Raw genomic sequence first — 20,365 nt, 5'->3', positions numbered from 1 at the left:
TCAAGTTATTTTTCTTTCCTTTTTCTAGACAATGATTTTGCTTATGCTCCTTTCCAGATACGGAAATTTAAAATAAATAAATAAATTAATTAAAAAAACAGCTATGTTTTTTGAAGAGTTGTAGTTGTAAACATCCATTTAGTAGAATATCTTTGCAGTTCTTAGGATAGGAGTTTAGGTTTCAGAAATATTTTCACCTGCAAAAAATAAACACATTATTCAATGAATCCTATACCTAAATAAATATTAAAGAACAAAAAAAAATCGTAGAAAAAATATTTTTTTGAAAAATGTAAATAAAAAATATTTTCAGAACAACAATATTCCTAAAAATATCAGTGTTGCAAGATTAGAAGTACAGTCCAGTTCTAGATTCTTGTTGTTTGCCCTTGGATGAGTCCATCTCAAAATTCGTTGAAAACAAGATATGCATGGGTTGCTTTACTAGAGCATAGGCAAAACAAATTTTTCTAGTGAAGCGTTATTTCTTTACAATAGGAAAGAAATTTCAAAAGAAAATTTGCACCAAACTTCCTGATAAGAAGCACATTGTGGAAGTCTTGATTTCTTTAGGTGAGTATTCTCTATCCATGTCCAACAAATTCAATGCTTTTGACTTCCATTGAGTGCCATAAATGATGAGTCCAGGGGCGTGCACAGAAATTTTGGAGCCCATGACAAATCACTTTTTACGGGACCCCTTGCATAGTGTTTATCCCTTGGTCGATAGACATATTTAACCCTTCATTTAAAAATGCTTAGGCTCGGGCTAACATGTGTCCCCCCTTCCACGTGCATGTCCCTGGGTGAGTGTTTTTGGGGTAAACACTCAAATACTCAACAACATCGACAATTGTTTAGAATTGCATTTTTGCAGCTTTAATTTCGAGAAATTACTGGCCCTAGTATTACAAAATATGACCTTACTATTGCATTTTTAGAATTTGAGTTTCAGAAAATATTCGGGCAAATAACGCCCCATACCGCCTTTCTATCACGAGCAATGGCTTTTTTAAACGACACTTACAAAACATTTAAGTGGAATAGCCCTTGAATATAATACATTTCTTAAGTTTTTTGGAACATAATTTTTTAAATTTTTTCAGAGAAGGGCTTCAGATCCTCCTTCTCATAAAATCTTCCTAGTTTGTCTAAAATTGCATTTTTGAAACTTCAATTTCGAAAACTTGCAGGGGGGAGGATGAATTGATTTCAATCTATTTTTTTTAAAAATATCCCTTTTTTATCAGATCAAAAATTTTCTTTCTTTAATTCTTCTTTTTTTTGTTTTTTCAATGTGACCCTGTAAAACTTTTTTTCTGGTTACGTCACTGCACGCAGGGGAAGAATTCCAAGAAACTTGGTGGGAAGCTAGACAAAAGAGAAATGCCTTTTGTTTGATTTTAAACAGTTATATTCTCAGAATTTGTATCTGCTTCAATGATACAAAGGAAATGAATGTTTTGGAGACTGGGAGATAGGAATATTTTCTGCACTAAGGAAAAGTTGAAAATCGTAGCAATGAATCTCTATTTTGTGTTTCTATGACTGTGCACTTATGTGTTTTCCTGCATATTATCCGCGGGCAGCCTATAATCCGCAGGTCCTAAAATCGGCCTGAAGTGAAAAAACAGCTTTGTATAATTCGCGGCGACGTATAATTTGCGGGTAATACGATGTAAAAAAAATAAAGTTTAAATTTAACATACTACTTGAGCAACTAAACTGAAAGCGTAAAAACGTAATTACTTTGAAGTTATAATTAAAATTAATCTAATAAAATAATGATTTCTTCCTAAAATCATGATTATAGTATGCTAATTACTTGAAAAAGAAAATGTCTATTCAAAATAGGAAACAGTCTAATCTTGTGCAAATGAAGGCTTCCTCCTTTACTGTATTATTGTTTATTTTATGTAGCCTAAATCGGGTAAGAGGAACATTCAAGCAATGTAAAATAAGCAACATACAGACAGTGAAGAACATTCAAGCTTTGTAAAATAAACAACATTCAGGATGCGTACGGTCTCTATTGGTGAATCCTACTGTAAATATTGAGGTTCAATCAGTGGTGAAAACCATAGGGTATTCTCCATATACGCCCTATGCTCTCAAACATTTTTTAAAACATATAGCATATACCCTCAAGCTTCAAAAATGTTCATATTATGTATATGATCCCATACACATATTGTGCATAATTGATTACTGGGAGTATACCCTCAGAAAAAATGATGGGAACATCACTGGGTTCAGTGAGACTGGACTTACCTGGTTCTTGTATCAAGATCCTCAATTGTGTTTTTCAGATTTAAATATCGAAATAAATTGGCAGACAAAGTCTTCAAACCTTCGCCATTCCCTTAAAGTCACAAAAGATAGCTTAAAATTTCACTTTTTGAAATTTTCGTGGGAGAGCTCCGTAACCCCTTTTATAAGCGCCATAGCCTAAAATTGATTTAAATTTCAGAAGAAAAAAAAATGCCCAAAGGGAACCAGTGTTTACCCCAGACCAAAAAAGGGGCAGTGCGCTTTCAAATAAATAGTATAGTGCAAATAGACAAAAAAAAGGCCTAACCTCAACATCCAAAGTAAAAGTTTCCCTCTATCTCCAAATTGTTCTATACAGTCCATATATTGTTTGGTAAAAAGTTACACCGTTTTCAGCGTCGGGTTTTGGGGGGAGGGAGGGGGGGGGGAGTTGATAAATTAGTAGTTTTTATCAGTTTTTCTGAAATATTTAGAAACTATGGTGTTTAGCGCGAAAAGTGCAATACACAAAATAATCTACACTAAATTTCGAACAAAATGGTCCTAAACATTATTTTGTTAAAAGAATGAAGTGCTTGGTAAAAAGGATAAAACAGGGTTCAATGTCTTAGATGTTAAAATGCAATCCCATAAAAAGAATGCGAAAATTAGTACTTAATTTTGTTAGTTAAATCTAACAGTGATGAAGAAGATGACTAAATAGTTTCTGTTTTTAATTAGCAATAAGCCCTGTAATTTTAGTTCAGCCTATAAAATGTTCTTTAATTAATTATTTGTGATTTTCTTACTTTTAAAAGGTTTTAAGATAAATAAAACATTTAAATTTGGTTAAATATCTATATCACTTGTGCCCCACATCATCAGGTATCATTCGTGCCCCACTCGATGTGTAAACTTGCCCCGTGTTCGGGGCAAGTTAACACGACCACCTTGGACCCCAAAAAACATTTTTTTTTTCCTGTTAAAAACACAAGCTGAGCAACAACTGAATATACAAATTTTGACTTCATTAACTGCTTTATAAAACCACAATGTCTAAAATTTCCTAAGTTCAACATAAAAATGAGAAGATTCATTGGAAAAAATCCTAGTAAATATGCCCCGGTCTACCCTACCATTAATTAGTATCCTTTCTTTGAAGGCACATAAAAAATGTGTCAGTGTTAGCTTTATTTTATGTTTCACAATTTTCTTTTTTAGAACTTCAAAACTTGATTTAGAAATTTAAAGGAAAAATAGGAACTAGAAATAGTTTAATGTCTTTGCTCGGCTCAGAAGAATCGAGATCCGGTACTGTTTATTTTAACTTTCTAAATTTACAGAGGTGGGCCAAAATACTCTTTTGCCGACTGGGCCAAAGTCAGCCAGTCCGCCCCTGGGTAGTTGTATGTGTGAGTATCTATGCATGCGTTTGTAGGTGCGTGTATGTATGCGTGTGTGTAGGATATTGACGTAACCTGGAGACAGTTTTCGCTATAGGAGCAGCATCGTGAGGACGGTCGACGGTGGTACTGCAGAGGGTGGCGGGAGGAAAATAAAATCAAAGGACATCAAAACCGTCAAATGAGAACAATAAGCAATCGTGATTGCTCCAAAAAAAAAAAATCTGCATACTAAAATCATTTTTCTATAAATAAAACAGCTAGTCTCAAACCCATTTTTGTCTATGCTTAGAAACAAGAACTCTATCTTTTTCTACAGCCCTCTTCTTCAGACTACAGATGTTGAAGAAATGGCATATTAGCCTGTGTTCAAATTTAGCCTAAATCATAACTGAAGTCATGATTCTCCTCTCAATAGTGCAATCAGAATTTTTTTTTGGATGTGAGTGTGTGTGTGGGGAGAGGGGGGGGGGGATTAAGTCTTAATATGCGTCTGGCAACAGTCCAACTTATTTATTTATGGCAACATTTCTTATGATTTGTAAGTAAAAATTTTTGGAATAGATATTTGTTGCATTGGTGCCAACTAAAATACATTTGATGCACTGGAATCTTGGATATAATATAGCTAAAATATTTGGAATAGCAATATAACTTTAAACTAAGATTATAGGACAAGGTTACTCTAACTCCCAGTTATGTTTCTGAAAGGATTCAATAATTTCTACTTGGCATTTTAAAACTCAAAAGTCTAGTACATCTCTTGCCAGGATCTCAACAAGCATAGGTAAACCATCCAATGGAAGTGGTGAGTGGTTCGAAAAGTTCAAGAAAAAAGAAGGCATCCACGGTAGGGTCGGCAAGTCCTTTCAGTGGTTTTAAACCAATTTTTATTGTTATGCCAAAAACTCCTTTTTGACATGGTTTTTGACTTTATTGTCAGAAACCTTAATTTCTGTCCACAACTTGTGTAAATTAGAATTGATTACAAAATTACTTTATAGACTAACTTTTGGTTTTGTAAACTAAAGGGAACATTTTGCCTGGTTAAGATTTGTTAAATCATGCACAATACCCCCCCCCCCCCCAACATAATTTGGATTAAAAAAAACTTTTTGTAGAATGAAAGAGATAAATAAAAGAGCTACCATTGTTAAAGAATAAAGATTAGGTATTGTAAATAGCAGTAAGTAAAAAAAAAACTGTTTATGTGCTTAATTTTTCAAAGCTGAAAGTACAGAGCACACATTTATCTGCTTTAATTTGGAAACATACACACTGAAATAAAGTACGCATCTTTAAGCAGTAAGTTACCGCCCTTAAGACAGAACTACATGCAGTATATCGACAGCCCGGTTGCCCTATCAAGGGACTGCAGTGTGGTCCTTGTTATGGACTTATCACTCTGGAATAGGAACTAACTGACCTGGGAGCAGATGTCATCTCATTGAAGCTGAAAGAGCCAACAAATTGGAAGTTGAATTAAATTGAGCACATCAGTGACAGTTCATAGCCAGAGGTGTGGTTCAACTCATGAACTGAAGGCAAAGCTTGAGTATTTTGCATTAAGTAACTGTCCCTAAGCCAGGGCAAAGGCGGAACTACATGCAATATACCGATAGCCCGGTTATCGCATTCAGAGACTGCAGTTTTGTCTTTCTTACTGCTTAGTACTCAAATTTTGCCTTCAATTTACGAGTTGAACTGCATCATTTCTGTGAACTCTTGCTGGTGAGATGTTTACTCCATTTACCAATTTGTTGACACACTCAGTGTCAACGAGATGCCCAACAATTGTTATCTAAAACAGACCGATAAATCCATAATAAGTACAAAACTGCATTCTCTGGATGGGATAACTGGGCTGTTGCTATACTGCATGTAGGCATCTTTAGTTTACATTTATGTAAATATGTTAGTTGGGCCTATTCTAAATCTTTATTTCCTCAAAGTATGCAGTAAAAAAATATTAGTTTTGAAACCTTTTGTACACAAAGTTCATTTTTAAGTTTGGAATGGATCAATTAAAAACTGGAAAAGGATCTTCTCAATGCTGAACTTCCTTGGCCATACTGATGTGCTAAGCACAAAAGTCATATCTGCAACTGAGCTCAAAATGCCACTTTTTCAGGAGTCTTTGAAAATTATTTCTCATTCGTGAATGACCATAAAACATTGTGTTTAGTCAAATATCGTACAAGAATCACCTGATCACAACAGGGGCATCCCAAATTAATTTGTCGGAGGGAAAAAATTCTCATTTTTACAAATGAAACTTCAAATTTTACCAAATGATAATATATGATCTTACATACAAACCTACATCTAATGAGAAATATTTTATTGGCATGAAAAGAAAAAAATGCAAATCTGCATTGACATTTTCCAATTTGCCGAATGATCAGACAAAATCCGGCGAATAATGAATTTTAGGGGAGGTTGCAGTGACGTCTTATGGGGGCACTTCTGAGTCACAATCACAATAATTCAATCTTGACAAAATTGGCAGCTATGACATCTGTGCTTAGTATGCCACTATATTGGTTTCCCAAAAACTTTTTCACCATACTCTTACTAAGAAATCCTGAACTGCAACATCAAAAGCTATTAAACGTTTGGAATTTGGTTGTATTTCAAGTAGAGACGTACCGAGTAGCACTTTGGCTGAGAAGACGAGTACCGAGTACTCGGCCTGTCATTACTCGGCCGAGTTACCAAGTACCAATTATGTTTTAAGAAGAACCACCAGCACACATGTGATGAATTTTAAATTTATTGGAATGGTAGTATAGACCTCCTTGTTCATATAATAGTTTTTAACACTAAATTCCAGCTGAAATTTAACTATGCATTATTTAAAAAATTTTGTTTATGTCAAAAATTTTACAAAAAAATTATTTTTTAAATTAAAAACAAATAAATAAAAGGTATGATTAATCAAGTTGGAATTAAAACAAATTATACGAATTTATTACAGTTCTAGTCCGCCAAACATAAATAATTTTTAAAAGCAAATAAAACAAATGTGCAGGAACACTGCAGACACGTGTCTCTGCGTTAAAAAGAACATCTATTTCAGTGCATAAAATGTGAGCTAAAGAATGTAAAGACATTCAACAAAAAAATCCGACTTTAGTCGGGTACCTTTAAATCCACGAACCCACATTTTGTACATTGAAAAAAGAATTCCTTGTAATGTCAAAACACATGTTGCACTATGCTTTTAAGGTTATTTTATTTCCTTTTATTTTTTAAGCAAAGGTATTTTTATATTTCTTATAACTAATTTTTGTTTGTAGCAAAAATCCATTTTTAATATAAAAATTCCTTACTTTCTATACTTACCTTTTTTGCACAATTTTTAATAAATAAGTTTTATTAACTTTGGGGACATTAAAATAAAGATTTATTCCATTGAAGCATTACAAACTTCATTATTCTCAAAATTTAAATTTGACTTGTAAATTTGAATTGTAAATGATTGCAGAATATTATATATGCTTGCGGTTTTTTTATAAATTTTAATAGGATTTGTCTTGGACAATATTCAATTCTTTGTAACTACTCAGTATTGGCTAAGTATCTCATCAAAATTTCGCCGAGTACCGAATAGTTACCGAGTACTCAGTAAATCTCTAATTTTAAGCAAATATTATGAACAGAAAATATTTATATTACTACATAGAAAAAGGTAATTCTAAAAAAAAAAAAGAAAAAAAAAATAGTGTCAAAAATATCTGCATAATTTATAATTACTCATTGATTTCTCACTCATTGATTTCACCAACTTTGTTTAACTTTTACTCAAAAGAAAAAAGATATTACATAAAACCAGACATAGAATGATTTTAGGTTGATAAAATTTGTGACTAATTCTTTTGGTTATTAAAAAATTGAAACAGAACTACTTATTTAACTACTTAATTATTTTGGGTTATATTATGGTTTATTTTATTGGTTCATTCTTAGTTGATTTATAAACATACACTAGATAAAGAAATAAATAATTAACATACCACGAGAAATTTCTATATGCTCTCCACATTTCGCACAAACTTCTAGTTGTTCAGAACAACCTGTGCAAATATTATGATAAGCCGACTTCACACATTTTTCTGAACATTTAATACTGAAAAACAAAAAGCATTTAGCTATCACATATTCAAGAAATTCAATTTTAGATACTATTTTTACTTTAAATTCAAAGAAAAAAAAATAAATACAGAAATAATAAAAATAGTAGGAAGTTTATGGGTTAAACATTTTTACGAAATATCAGTAGGTTACTTCATGAGAAAACATACCATTTAGAAGGAACAGTTAATGGCTTATACTTTTTATACCGAATTTTCCATTGAATTACATCTTCACACTTTGAACATAAGGATGTGAATTGCATGTTGTTCAGAAGTTTAGTTTTTTTGCTACAGTCATATTTATTATTTAAAAATTTGGTCTGATTTTTGTGTTTCTGAGCACGTGTTCGAGATGTATTACCTTTTTCCGTACTCATGATCTTATTTTCTTAATCAATCTCCTGTGATGAATATGAAACATGAAATTATTTAGCAGAAAGAACACTTTTTAATAACTTTCCAAACACTGATTAATAACTTTCACAGCTTGAAATACATCACTTGGCAATACTTTCATGAGAATTTTGAAAAAGTAAATAAACAGAGCAGACAGCACGTTAGACTGAAAACAGTAGAAGTAGAAGTTTTGTTACAACTTTTGGTTTTAGTACATGTTAAGCTTGGTTGCGTTCGACGAACCTCACCGGTCAACCGTTAAGTAACCGGTTACAAACCGCAGCGTTCTATCATCAATCGGTTACCCCACCGGTTACCATTTTAAGCTGTTGATAGGTGGATTGGAGCACGTGATCATTAGCTGTCATGTGATTAACTAACCGGACGCTACCGGTCGAGCTCGTCGAACATGCGAGTATTTCATAACTTGAGAACTTTGTAATTACATCAGTACAGAGAACGTTTTTTTAAGCAGGGTATATACATTTTATTTATTATATGGCAATAATAATAATGAAGCAAAAGAAGAAAAAGAGCCGTGGTAGCCTGATCGGTAGAGTGTCGGATTCGGGGCCGGAGGGTTCTGAGTTCGAACCTCGATGGTCGAAGACCCACCGTCGTCATTAAAGGGGACTGAGCGACGTTAAATATGCTCGTGGTCTCAATGTCCTCTAAGTGAAACGATACCTTTGGGAGTGCTAGCACCAGGTAGCTATTAACTCCTGGTCTAGTTCTAAATTCTCATTAACTGTTCGATCCGGTAATAATGCTGCCATCTATCGTTATAAAAAAATAGTGGAGGCAAGGCACTTAGTATGCAGTCCTCGACATAAATACAGTTGTAGTGAGTTGTGACTCGGAATCGAAATCGAAATCGAAAAGGAAGAAAAAAAAAAAAAAAGCATAACAAACGCCATAAAGCATAAACAAAAATAAAAACTCAAAATTTATACAGTTGATTGGTACAGCGTTTGACTGTTTGATATGAAATTGAGGAAATAGTATTTTACTTTGATTTGATTAAGTATTTAAAAAACTCCTTTCATGTACGAACGTATTAAACTGCAAAATTGTCATTACTACGGACAGCAGAAAGATGAAACTTGCAATGTGTTCTTGCTTTAAGAGAATTAAATGAATAATGAAATAGAACACCTTTACGGCTATTTTTTTTTTTTTTTTTTTTTTTTTTTTTTTTTTTTGCTCATGTATTTATTAAAGCTTTAGAAATCTTGTTTTTCATCTTAACGTTTGTTTCCTAAAAACAAAAATTATGAAGTGTAGCGTTTCTGATTTGAATGTATTCGTTTTTAATTGTGAATTTTTCACAATTTAGAATTTCGTGTGTTAATTCTTCTCTTTGTTATGTTGCATTGAATTCAATTCGAGAAGTAGAGATGTTTTTCTCAATTTCCTAAGTAAGAATTGCAAAAATTGGTTATTAAAAATTATTAAATGTATGAACGTTTAAATTTCTTACAATAGTAACTTTCTTTTGTGTAGTTGAACTGAAACACTAGGTAGGCATTTTTTCTCTTCTGTAAATTTAACAGTGTGTTTCTGAAAAAAAAAAGATGTGTTTTATGAATGTATAATACAAGGTGGTGTTTAGTCACAGAAAAAGGTGAGGGGAAGCTACATCAGGAATCTAACTCCTGAAAAAAAAAATCCCCAAAATAGGAGTATCACTGATTTTCCCGAGTAGAAAATTTCTTGAATTTTTATGAAAAGAAGCTAAAATCCACATTGAAAAAATAATTTTGTAAGGCTCAAATTGTGATTATGATGGGTTCGCGAAAATTAAAGCCTCAAGTCTCGCAAAAAATACGTCCTCTTACAGTCTATTATGAAAATCATTGAATCTTTATCATGTTACAAATTGGGCTGAATTTCATATAAAATGCCAAAAATTTCATGCAAAGGTAGAAATAGATTTAATGATACTGTGTACCATTAGTCCTCTCCCCAACCTTTTTTAAACTATTAGCACATTCTAGAATACTGGGCGAATAGTAGGCACCATTTTTTTAAAAGATGAACTGACAGTTGGATAATATAATTTTTCCTATGAAAATTATTACTGATGCACTTATGTAAAATAAATAATAAACTCAAAATTTTTTAATAAAAATGTGAATCTTGAAGTTCATACGGTTTTTTTCATTGCATTGGCCTTTGCATCATAGTATGATGTGTGATGACATAGCTAATGAACCACTATTTCTTCTTAAAGAGTTCACTGAAAGAGAGAGGTATTATTGGCATGAATTTAAGTTGCAATACTTTGACAATGCAGCTATGAAGGTAACTTGACTCATCGAAGCTCCAATAACATTTCTTCCTTTTGGTAAATTTGCTAAAAAGCAGTCTTTAACTCAGTCTTCACCTTACTGCAACTGCAGAGTGTGGGAAATTAAATTGGCTAAGATTTGGCATAAAAGTAAAAAAAAGAGATTGGCCTCATTTTGCTTCTTATTTTGGTTTTAGCGAAGTTAATTCCCCCAGTTTTAGAACTCTGTTTTGCATTTTAATACAAATGCAAAAGTGATGACTAGCAACAGGCTTTCGGACCCGGTAACTGGCCCTTTTCAACATAGTACCCTATAGTTTATTAACCTGTGAAATTGTCAATGTATATACCTGGAAATATTATAAAGTTAATATGTTCAAAAACTTTTATTTAACTCCTAAAATCATACTAAATGTATATGGTTAATCACTAGGAAAAAAAAAGAGGTATTGTCGCTGAAATCATTTTTTCCCCTTGGCATGAATTCAAAGACTATTTATTTTACCTAGTTATTTGTTCAGTTAGGCTTGCCAGACGTCTCGATTTGACCGGGACAGTCTTGGTTTTCAGACAAAATCCTGGTTTACTTCACATCCTGGAAAAAGATATAATATGATTATAAATGACCAAAAAGGTTTAAAAATATTTAACTTTGAAGGATTATTTTGAATAACTACTTTATCATTTGTAACATTGACTTGTGAAATAGTTACCTGGTTAGCTTGTGAAGATTTTTACAACAAGATTAAACCGAAAAAAAAAAAAAAAATCTCTAAAAAAGTCCTATAAAGTGAGAAGTATGTCTAAATATTGTTCAATTTTTTATTCCTCAATCAGTGTTTTTCTAACTAAAATAAATTTTACCATCTAAAGAGTGAAATGTTCAAAATTTATCTTCTTACATTATTTTTTACTGTTCCTGTTTTAGGTTCATAATGAGTAACCATTTATTCATAGCATTGAGCCTATAATTGAACACTGCCCTATTAAACACTCCAAAAAGCAGCCAGAGGTGTGTGTACCTTTTTGAATATTAGCGATGCTGGGAGGAGGGGGGAGGGGGTGTCCTTCAGGTGTCCCGGTTGAACATTTGAGAAATCTGGCAAGTCTATGTTGAGTTATTATATGTTTATTTAATTATCTGGTTTAACTGTTACTTGATGATTTTGGCACTCAAAGAGCTATGCTTTTGGTATGAATGTATCGATAATAAGTTTATGGAAAATGCTCTTTTTTCCCCCCTTCTTATCAAAAAAAAAAAAAAAACTCACCATTTATAATCTTGTTTGGGAAACCAACAGGCTTGTTTTGCGAATAAAAAGATATACCTAGATATTATTTTCAATCTAAATGGATGAATTAGGTAGTGGATAATTAAAAAAGTATTAACATGCTTTGACTTTCCTAACTTTTGTAATATGAACAATATTAGTTTTGTATCATTAAAATTCATTACATTGTACTTTTCTTACCTTACTTTTTCTTATTATATTACATTATTTTTGATTTGTTATACAAGTATTTTTTAGTTTAATAAAGTGTGGAACTTTTTAAATTGTATAAATTTATATTAGTTGTATTCAGCATTTTTTATGTTGAGTACTCTAAAAGCACTTCTTTTGCAAGTCCATCATAATCGCAAAAATTTAATCCTCGCAAAATTTTCAGCTCTTAAAATCACTGATTACTTTATTTTCCTAAACATTTCAGCTTGCAAAAATAAGTGCTTTTACAGTATAAATATTGTATGCTAATTAGTTACATCATCAAAAACATATTCAAATTTTTGAAAAGGCAAAAGAACATAGAAATTTAAATTTCAGAACTGAATAAAAGTAAAATAAAATCTTATTTTTATACTTTCTGAATAGTTTCTTAGTTACAATATTGCAATAGTCATTGTGGGGGAAGGGGGGAATCATAAGTTAATAATGTCTTTCTTTTGCCTCAGAAAAAAATATTTCTTTGTGATGCATGTTAAAATCTAATTTTAGCAGGCATGTCTACTAATTAATTTTTTATCAATCATCCACTCGGCTAAAACCCCTTTAAAAATGAGTTTATGCAGGGGTGTCCACCTAGATGGAAGTTCATGGAGCAGACTGCACCATTAAAATTTTTAGGGGGGCGGGGGCGCTTTTATTCTTATGGGGCTTTGTACCCCTGGCTTATGGATGAAAATAAGCATTTTGTCGGATGTCCTTTCATCCACTAGCTCATTTCTTTTGCATTGAAGAAGGCATTCCTTGTAATGTCAAAACACTTGTCTGCAGTAATCTGCCATTTATGCTTTTTGATGTTGTTATTTCTTATTTTGCATCATATGAGGTGTTTAATCTTTATATTAGACAGATAGCAATACCTTTCATTATTTGAGTTCAATAGTATGTACATTGTGGAAATGGGATAAACTTGAGTACCATTTAGATGTGGTTTAAACAACACGCGATGCATACATTGAACTCTGACAGTGGAAGGTATTGCTTTCTGTTTAATTAAGTGACACCTGATATGACATTTGTTTTTCTTACTGTAACAGTACAGGGATTACATATAATTGCACTTTTTTCTTTTTTTTTTTCCTTTTTCTTTTTCGACGTCATAGATGATTCTGGAACCTAGGAAGTATTGTGGGGCAAACCGCATATTCATATATAACAATTTGTTGCTTTTCTTTGAATTTTTAAAATGTATCAAGGACTTTTTGGACACCCTGTATAATAATCAGGTTTAACTATGCATGTGTGTTTCCATAGATGTTTCAAAAAAATTTGTTGTTTATTTATTTTTCTATTGCATAAATATTTTTATTATCTTTAATTCTAAACATATCTTTCAAAATAATAGACTAACAATACTTCCACAATTTAAAAGAATGCAAGAGTATTAAAATGCTAAGTGTTAAATGTTTTTTCTAGACAAGTGTAACCAAAGTTTTAAAATGTATATTTCAAAGTATAAAAAGTTTTGTGTTTGAGAAAAATCTTTTTTTCAATGTTTTATATATTGTTGTGTCTGGAGTGCTTACATGTTTATTATTTTTATTTTATGTGACACAGATGAATGGAATAACAGCAGTGAAATGCTAGACGAAGAAAACTCTTTTTATAATGCTTCATGTTATCGACGTTGTTTGCCATTTGGAGGAAATGTTTATCAATGCCGCTTTTGCACTTATAGTACAAAGTACAAATCTAATATTCAAAGTCACTTGAATGTACATGCTGGTAAAAAACCATTTAAATGTCCAAGGTGTGGCAAAGGGTTTTCTCACAAAAGTAACACTAAACGTCATATCATCATATGTGGTGCTGAACTTATTTCTTGATGTCTTAAAATGTTTGTACTTCAGTTATTTTTGAAGTGAAATAGCTAAAAATCGAGTGTTGTTCTAATATTGCGCAGTACTCTTGCTAGACAACTTTTGCAAAAAGATATTCGTAATAATATCTTAAGTATAAATGATGTATCAAATACAAAGTAGCCCAACTGTTTAAAAAGCTACATATATTGTAATTAGAAGAGAAACAGTATGATGTCGCTTACCACTGTAATCTCTTTGTTCTCTTTTTAAAAATTTACTGTCATAATTCTAAAAATTGTTATTTTGACATTCAAAGAAAGCTAGAAGAAAAGATATATAAAGATCCAAATAGGAAAAAAAAAATGTAAATCAGAAATAAGGTTCTTTATCAGAGCAAGACTTTATGAGCATCTTGTATATTGGCGGTTAGTCCTATCAAGTTTTATGTCATACCTTATGATTGCTTGATCTTCGGTTTTAAGATTCCAAGAGAAAATATCAGTTAATTTTTTATTTATTGGTTCAATTTTTACTTTTTTAAACAATTGTATATAAATTTAAAAAATCTTTTGTATTGTGAAGAGGGCTGGAACTAATATTCCTTTGAGCCTGGTCTTGAAACTTTACTGTAACCTATTTTCTTTCAAGTTAATATGTTGAGTTTCAACCAAAATATCCATTAAAATAGGGTGAATTTGACACCCTACAGAAGTTGCCACTTGGGGCAAGGACCTCAACTTGCTCTCCCCTAGATACAACACTGATTGTGAATAGAAAAGGTTTCAAGTATTTCTTGTATAATTAATAAACATATGTACCTGATATTTATTACTCATATAAAATGTGCCATTGTGAGCATTTTTATACATGTAGCGCTGAATTTTTATTGTTCTTGTATCTGTATTTAACCCCTTAACTGCTGCGGATATGTATCTATACGTCTTTCTCAGCTGATGTTTTAATTGCTCCTAACATAAAAAAAACACCCTTTTGAAGTATTATCATTTACATTGCGTTGTGGCCAGTAAAATTATTTCCATAGCTTTGGAATGTAATATAATGACCTTCACAGTATTCAAAGGATACTATTTTAAAAAAGAGGAGAGAGGCATTTTTCTGAAGCAGTAAAACTAGGGACCGCAGTTGTTGCTTGTGTGTCTGTTTGAGTAAAACATATATATATAATGTATATGTATATATATACTAGAGGATCCAACAGACGTTGTTCTGTTCAAACTTTGTAAATTGAAAAGTTAAAAAATTTCAATAAACTATCAAGTGTTTGAACTGTTTTGTTGAAAAAAATAAGTAGGAAGAAGATGTTTTAAGCTGCTTGGTATCAGTATGCGTATATTTATTACAACTTGATTTATCTAATGCCCACTGAACAGTTATTTTTTTAACTATTTTTTCGCCCGTACTTGATGGTTTGTTCCTTCAGCCATACTCAAAGGATAAAAAGCGTCCTCAGATATTAAGTGTAAAAAACTAACTACCCATCTAGAACAAACGGGAAATCCCACTGCAACATCTCCCATACAAAAAGAATAAAACAATAGAAAGGATAGTGTTTAAAAAAAATGATAAAGGTAAGAACAGTTCTCTGAATAAGCGGAAATCACTCATCCCCCCTCCCAATGTAAAATAAACACATTCTTCAACTAAAATGACTAAACACTCTTTAAAAACAAAAAACAATTCTTTGCAGTTTGAAATATTTCGTCAAATAAACAAAAAATACAATAAATTACTCTAACAGTAGCTTTAAAATGTAAACAAATGATCACACAACTTTATTGTTTATAGCCAAAGTCGCCAAATCACCAAGTTACTGTAATCCAGCCAATCAATGAGTGAAGCCAACTCCGACCGATAAGCAGTCCGATCTTTTGAACGAAAACTTTTAAAACTTCATATATTGCCTAGTTTGTTCTTTCCACCAAAAATGAAGATCTTCTACTACACTGATCTTTTGTGTGCAGAACTACCCTGTTGTAATTTATCTGGACGAAAATAAAATTTGTTTTGTCTTGAAATTCCATCATCTTTTCCTTTAACAATTTAGTGATTAGTTTGATAATCCTTAAAGTGTTCTTGACATTGGTGACAAAACTCAGATGGATTTCAGCGGAGAAACAGATGTTGCTAGGTACGGTACTTTCTGATCATTTGGTTAGGAAAATCTAAAGCACCGATCCAGTCACATAGTTCAACTACGATGACAGAACACACGTTTTGCGTGAACCTTCCAGTACTGTACTTTAAAATATATCTCGGAACCTAAAATCGTTGCTTTCAAGAAATGAAGGCTTCACTCTCTCTCTCTACACATTTTATCTATTTCCAATTTACACATCACAGTAGGAAATTTCATTACCAAAAGCATAGCTGGCTTATTGTCCTTTGGCAACGGGTTAAATATTTATTTCATTTCTCGCTCAACAATAGGTTAAAATAAATATTAATCATTTGGGAGATATAACCATCCAATGTTTAAATAAATTAATAAAAGCGTTTCCGATTCATTCCATCCCGCTTCTAAACCACGCTTGCCACAACATAATTACACACAAAAAATTTGATCAAAATCGTTTCAGCCGTTTAAAAGCCTTATGGTGACAAACGTCCACACAAAAGATTTTTATATATTAAGATATATTGTGCTATCTTCCGTTTTGTTTCTGGACATTGCACCTCAGATAAGTTTTAACATCTTTTTTATTATACTTTTACTCTAAACTTTTTATTTCGTACTTTAATTTTTTCTCTTATTTTGTGATTAAGTAAATAGTTTTTAGGCAGCCAAACTTCAGTTATTTTTCTCTTGATATATCCCATGACTATAGGTGCCTGTAAAAATCGATAGCATTGGGGAGAAATCTTCTATGTTTTCACTGCAGGTAAGGAGGCAGTACAATTTCAAAAGGGGATAACTAACGAAAAGCTCTAGGTAGTTAGGATGGTCTTTGTCAGTTTATCATTCTCTGATGAAGATCAAGTTTTGACTAATTAAGACACCCAGATCAACTCTTTGTCTTCTTTGCGGATGATGAATCCTTGCAAATAGTACCTCTTTTTTGCTTATTTCCATGACTTACATAAAATAATCAGAGCCGGCCTTAAGCCGATTAGAGCAAAAGAGTCCAATGGGGCCCCGCGCCAGCACGAGCTCCGCTTTAAAAAAATTATGTATTTTCCTCCCGAAAATAAATAAGAAAATTAAAAGTTCAAAAGAACTTAACGGATATTAATCATAAAATGCTTAACTGATATTTAATCTGGGGGTATGGAGCTACTTTCAGTGAGTGCGGTTAAGGGAATAGGGGGAGTTTCCTGAGGCTTTTAGAATCCTGATTAAAGTTAGCAAATACGTGTCCAAAACTACTAGTCTCAAATAAATTTCCAGAAGAAAAAATAAAAAGATATAGCCAGTTGAACATTTTTAAATCCATATCTAAGGCCGTACCCTCTGCACCCTAAAACTTCCGGTCAAGAGAACGAACCTAGGTAGTGGAGAACCAAAGTACAAATTTTTATCAGCAATATATAGTCCGCAATAACGTAAGGGTCAAGGGCCCTTATTCCAAGATCTTACTATCACATGGGCAATGCGGAAATTTGCCCCACACTCCGTAATTTCAGGAATTCAGAATTATATTTTTAACTTATTTCATATATATTTACTTTTATTATTATTTTTTCTTTCTTTAATTGTGTTGACAAACATTCTTAAAACTCAACAGTAATGACAATTTCTTTAATACACAATTACCACTCACTTAGGTACACAATTCCGAAAAACAAATTATAAACTTCAAATACTGTGTGCTTAATACGCATAAAACACCTCCATAACTATTCCAAAGAAAGCAAATTGCCATTCATCTTCTAACCTTTATACATGTAACCTGGAATTTGGTTATAAACCTTCAAGGCCAAAAAAATTTCTTGGCAGTCACCAAAACCTGACATATCTCATAACGTGACTGAAGATGTGCTTTTAAGACCTCAATTTCAAAAGAATCAGAAGGCAACTTAAACGCCCTTGCTTCAACTTTATCACAAAAAAACTGACTAAAATTTAAATCATTTAGTTTTCAATTTTAACGGATTTCCAAGGAAGGAAGATTTATAAATTTCACAACCCTCCAACCCTCTTATATTCTTAAAATTTACTTATTTTTGTGGCCATTCATTCATTAATTTCTTAAGATAAAAAAAGTAAAAATCAAACGCGATGTAGAAATTTAGAGGAAGACATAATTGCGGCAGCTTTGAACCCTTGCCCGAATCAGTAAAATTGGTCGGCACTTCTTGAATTTGTACAGCCAATGTGTAAAAGGCCCACCAGATTTCTCCAATCGGGCCCCGCATGTGCTAAGGCCGGCTCTGAAAATAATTGATATTTTATAGTATTGAGCTACATACCTCATTTATCTGTCCTCTTGGAAATCTTATCCAGTGTTCTTATATCTGGAAGAACCCTGCCATTTTTTTGATCTAGACGAAACACCACCCTGCCCTTTTTTTGGTCGAGAAAACCACTGCATATTAATTATGACAAGAAGAAATGTTTTTTTGAGTTAGTCTTATTTATTTTTTTCCTCCTTAAAGAGTTTTTAGACCTCTTATCTACCCTTTTTGTATGTTTACCTACCTTGATGAAATGTTGATTGCATATAAATAATGACAATGTTGCATTTATTTTCGTCTGCTGACTAATGTAAAATTTTATGCATTGAATAAATGTAAGAAGTGGAGTTTATTATGTCTGTACAGTTTTTCCAGTTTCTACTTACTTGGTCGAAACAATTTGTTGTACTTTTTCATTCATTTTTCATTGTAGAAATGAATCAAATGTTTTCAATAGCAGTGAATTTTATTTGTTTATTGTAAAGAAAATAAAATGAGTACAAAACTTTTTTTATTGTATTTGTCAATAGATTTTGAATAAAACTACAGAAGTTTTATGCATCCAATTTATGAAAAAATCATTATTAGTTACATACTGTATTTCTAATTTTTATTGACTAATTTTTTTTTTCTTAGCAATTTCCTAAGTAATATATGTTTTTTCTTCTCTTAAGTAGAATATAGATTTGAATCTCTTCGAAAGTACAGTGTCACCAAGAATCCGAGGATTGAACTTAGTTGGCCTGAAAATCAAGAAGCAGCTAAAAAGCATAAATGCAGGCTGTGTCCTTATTCAACAAATAATGCCAGCCATCTTCAAATGCATAATATTACACATACAGGGGCTAGACCATTTGTATGTAATAAGTGCGGAAAGGGATTTACTCAGAAAGGAAATCTACAACGCCATGTAGTGCTATCACATTTAATGACTAATTGACTTTACTAAGAAGCTCTCCATAAATGATTTCATACTTTTTTTTACCTCCTCTGGATTGCACTTTACCTTCCCCCTCCTCATTGGTCATATCACTTTTTTTTAGCATATTTTTATAAAAAAAAAGTGATATCACATTTCTTGTTACCCCTTACCTCCCTCTTGTCACAAACTATCACACCCCCTCCCCCCTCAAATTATTTATGGATGATCCTTACAGTTTGCTCGTTCACATAAGTTCTTTCAATTATTGCTTTTTCACTTCAAATAATTATTTTGATGTTTTTGAATTTCTTCATAAAATTTTATACAATATCTTAGCTTTTTTTTTTGCAAAAGATGTTTTACTCTTAGTTTATGATTAATTATGACTCGGGATCACAGATGTCTATAAGAAGTCTAGTAAAATATTTCTTGGTTTACAAATACATTTATTTTTCTTATTTTTTCTCTCTTTCACTTTTTAACTGGAAACAAAAGATTTTTTTTTTGAAAGAAATTATTTTAGAATAAGAAACTATAAATATTTATTGAAAAACTGAATTTTGCTAATTTTTAATTTATATCCATATGTAACCGGTAGTTACTTTGTATTTTTAAAAATATTTTACATTACTCGTAAAATTGACGAAGGATATAATTTCATGCATCATCCCTATATAATGTGTGCATATGTGATAACAAAATTTTATTTTGGATTATGTCACATAATTTTATTTATCCTTTGCCTACATAATGGAAAAAAATTGCTACAAAATACAGTTGAACTCAGTTAATACGAAATGTCAAAAATCCACGAATTTTGTTCGTATTAGCCGTTATTCGTAACAGCCGTGATTATGTAAACTGGGGGAAAAAATGCATTTGTACAATTTACTTTGTATGTATTGTTGTATAACATTATACATTGATAATAATTTATATGTCTAATGTTTCACGAGCTGATAGTGCTTTTCTTTTTATGCTACCCATTATTGGTTTTTTGAAGAATTGCCAGAAAAAGCAGCATTTAATTTATAAGAAACATAGACTGTATAATGTAAGGATAAATACTACAGATTTTTTTCTTTCATGAACCAGAAAAGATAAGCTAAATTACAACATGAAATAACCTGCCTTATTGATGTTTTAGTGGAGAATAAAATATGTGAAGCAGGCATTTTTATTGTGTTAAATTGTATTATTGATAACTGAAGAACCTATGTCGAAGAAAGGTGATAATGGAGCAAGGGAAAG

The 20,365-nt window shown here is 31.8% G+C and overlaps 1 long non-coding RNA gene across 1 annotated transcript; it reads right to left on the bottom strand.

Annotated features, from left to right (window-relative positions):
- Positions 1–173: 173 nt before the first annotated feature.
- On the bottom strand, positions 174–8,343 carry LOC129224619 (uncharacterized). The gene is made up of 3 exons (XR_008580700.1): positions 8,151–8,343; positions 7,670–7,782; positions 174–197 (listed from the first exon to the last, which is right to left on the bottom strand). It is a non-coding gene; the product is annotated as an uncharacterized LOC129224619 (long non-coding RNA).
- Positions 8,344–20,365: the final 12,022 nt, after the last annotated feature.

Source organism: Uloborus diversus, chromosome 6 (genome assembly GCF_026930045.1).
Source record: "Uloborus diversus isolate 005 chromosome 6, Udiv.v.3.1, whole genome shotgun sequence".
In the NCBI taxonomy this organism is placed as follows: Eukaryota; Metazoa; Arthropoda; class Arachnida; order Araneae; family Uloboridae; genus Uloborus; species Uloborus diversus.
Note: the sequence above shows the minus strand (reverse complement) of the source record. Positions and strands in the feature narration are given on the sequence as shown.